The 3,496-nt window shown below is 31.1% G+C and overlaps 1 long non-coding RNA gene across 1 annotated transcript; it reads left to right on the top strand.

Moving 5' to 3' along the window:
• Positions 1 to 1,807: 1,807 nt before the first annotated feature.
• LOC121209911 (uncharacterized) lies at positions 1,808 to 2,612 on the top strand. The gene is made up of 2 exons (XR_005905094.1): positions 1,808 to 1,955; positions 2,229 to 2,612. It is a non-coding gene; the product is annotated as an uncharacterized lncRNA (long non-coding RNA).
• Positions 2,613 to 3,496: the final 884 nt, after the last annotated feature.

Below are 3,496 nucleotides of genomic sequence, written 5' to 3'. Positions count from 1 at the left end.
CAATCTTTAAAAATGTTTGGATAACTTGAATTGGATATTGAGATTCTCTCGCTTAGAAGGAATAAAATATTATGTCCAGCACGATTGGATACAATATCTCGAACCCTCGACACAAAATCATCTTAGGATTTCGAAAACATATGCACTTAAAACATGAAAAAAGGATATTTGGCTATTCGACCCAAACGGTAAATCGAAACCCAGCACGATTAGGCACGATTTATCGAATTTCCAAATATGAAACATTGCCTCATTTTAATTTGAGAAAACACGGATGAAATTTCAAAAGGATATTTTGTACTTTAGTCGAATGGAAAATCAAAACCCAGCACGATTGGGCACGATCTCCCAAACTCCCCAAATACGAAATATTGCCTCATTTTAATTTTAAAAAGCATGGACGAAAATTCCAAAGGATATTTCGTATTTTAGTTGAACGAAAAATCAAAACTCAGCACGATTGGGCACGACCCCTCGAACTCCCAAACACGAACTATTTCCTTATGTTGAGAGGGTTCAAGTTTACAATTACGAAACCGAGTCAGGATATACTTGTTTGATTGGTTTGGAGATAAAGGACAACCGATATTTAGTGAATATAAGAACTATAATCATGATGCAATGACAAGAGATAAAACATAATTACATGCATGAAACAATAAAGTGCGAATACAATATGAAAACCAAAAATGACACATAATACACAAAACCACATAAAAAACTAGAAATCAATATAGCCCAAAACGATTTAACAACTTCTAAATAAATATACAAAGGAACAACACATGCTAGAACTCGAAATAATTCATATGTACATGAAACTGATAATATATAAACGATTATTAAATTATATAATATGCAAGAAGCAATTCGAAATAAATAACATATAGCATGATTTCAAATAAAGCCAATTCATTTGTCTAACGATATATGTATGCAAATAAAAAAATGTAAATAATATATACAAAGACCCTATTATATGAAAGTATTCAAAATAATCAAAATATAAGAAAAAAAATCTTTTAAAAGAAATTATGCATAAATAGATTTAAAAGGGAAAAAGAAAATATTCATATATATAATAAACTTAAAAAGGAAAAATAATATGTATATATATAACAAATATAAAAGAAGGTATTTACAAAAAAATATATATATATGAAAAGAAAAGAAATAATGTATATGGAATAGAGCTAATTTTATCATAAATTATATAGGTATAATAACAAATAAGAATTATTTAAATGTAATATTATACAAAAATTTTGAAATAATATTATGTAAAAGGAATTTTAAAAGCAATAGATAATTAAATAGTTAGAAAAAAAATAAAAAAAATGAATTAACATACAGCCCAACCATTAAAATAATTCAAAGTATTTATAAAAAGATTTAAAAAAAATTTTAAAACCTTAGGATTAGCGAAATAAAACTTAATTGAAAGAAAAGCAGACTCAAAGGGATAATTAATGAATATAGTAAAATGCATTAAGGACCAAAACATAAATGCACGCAAATGCACGGGACCAAAAACGCAAATGTGCCGAATCCCTAAAACGCAGTACCCAGGTGCGGGCTAAATCGAAACGATGCGCAAGATCCAGAGGCAATTTAAAAGAATTAAAAAATTGAATATGGTCTAATTGAATGCAGGTGCAAAAAAAAGGGGGCTCAATGCTAAAATCCCCCATTTTGAGTCAAACGTGTGGGCCCCTGCCATTTAAAAACCATTGAATGGCATTCTGCCATTTTCTAGAAAAAAGACCCTAGCCCCTTTTATTTTTTTTTGAAAAATTCATTTTTCTGTTGTTTTTTTCAAAAAAAGAAACAGAATGCTTCCTCTCCCCTGCTCCCTTTCCCTTTTTGCTAGAATTTCAACCTAGCCTTGCGCCACCCAAGAGGATCATCGGTGCCTCGCACCTCTACCCTACCGCCGGTTCACGGAGCAAGACCAGGTAAGCCTCCCTTTCTTTCTTTTTTTACTTAAAATCAGTTTATAAAAAAAATACAAAAAAGAAAAAAGGAAATACGAATCAAAGGAAAGTTCCAAGAAGAAGAATGAAAAATCACCTTTCAAACCTTAGATCCGATTTTTGATTTACTATTTATTTTTTTCCTGTATAATTTCTGCTATTGTACTTATATAATGGGCAAAAAAAAGGTCCCTTTTACAATGTTTTCGAAGGCTTTTATAGCCTTTTTTACAACTATTTCTTGCTTGTTTGTAGGTTCAGTCGAGCACGTCTCTGATGTGGTCTAGTAGAGGAGCGCACGATGCGGAGGGACTCGCGACGTGTGGTGCTAGGGGACCTCCATGGTTGCGGCGACTGAGGGTGTTAGCTGCTAGGGTTTCTTTAGCTGAAACCCTAAAACTTTGGGCCTATCAGGCCCTTGTATTTTGGGTCTGTAAATTAGGCATGTTTTTTATTTTATTTTTGTATATATATAGGCCCGGGCTAAAAATTGGGTCTACAGGTTCAACGGGTAATTTAACGAGTATGTCAAAGATGAATTGTGTATAAATCCAATTCGAGATAACTCAAGTATGTATGTAAAACTCATACGAAATGAGCTCGTTATGTGATGAATGTGACAGCCCTAATTTGACCCTAGTCGGAAAGTGGTTTCGAGACCACAAAACCAAGTCATAAAAAAATAATTAACTGTTATATTCTATGCTTATAGTATGTGTACATGCAAGTGTGAAAGTTTCATACGTTAATTTTGTCATTTGTATGTGAAATTTATTAAATAGGACTTAGGTGAGACAATTGTGAAATATGTTAGGTTAATTTTAAAGTGGCCTATTAATGCATAAATACAAAAAGATGGACTTGCATGTCAAATATCTATTTTTGTGGGTAATGGCCGGCCATGATGTGGTTTTATTTAGAATATATGTATTGTTTATGAGTGAAGTGGCTTTATATTTTATAGTATTAATGTTGATAAAAAAATAATAGAAAAAGAGGTGATGAAAACAAAGCTTCATTTTTTGGTTCTTCTTGGCCGAATTGAAGAAAGAAAAAGGGGCAAGATTTTCGGTCACTTTAAGCTTGGGGAAGGTTAGTAAATTATGTTAGTTTTTGAAATTTTAAGCTTGATTTAAGTTAATTAGATAGTTTCATACATAGCCCATGTCAAAATTTTGAAATTTGGTGATGATTTGAGCATTCGGTTTTGGTTATTAAAGGAGGAGATTGGATTATAGTCTTTATGTTTTATGAAGAATTGTTGAAGAGAAAGGTTGGAGTTAGTTAAGTTATAAATTTTTAATACTCATGAGTACTATAGCCGAACATAAATTTACTTAATGACTTGAACAAATACCGTGTGGATGTTTGAAATGAATGAATTTGAGGTTTGTACATATTAGGGATTCGGCTTTGTGCATAACTTTTAAGAGTTTGATTTTGAATAATTTGAGTATTTGAAATGTAAGTAATGTTATGCATAGGTTAAATTTTTGTATTTGGCTTTTGTAGTATATATGTAT

Source organism: Gossypium hirsutum, chromosome A11, assembly GCF_007990345.1.
Source record: "Gossypium hirsutum isolate 1008001.06 chromosome A11, Gossypium_hirsutum_v2.1, whole genome shotgun sequence".
NCBI lineage: Eukaryota > Viridiplantae > Streptophyta > Magnoliopsida > Malvales > Malvaceae > Gossypium > Gossypium hirsutum.
Note: the sequence above shows the minus strand (reverse complement) of the source record. Positions and strands in the feature narration are given on the sequence as shown.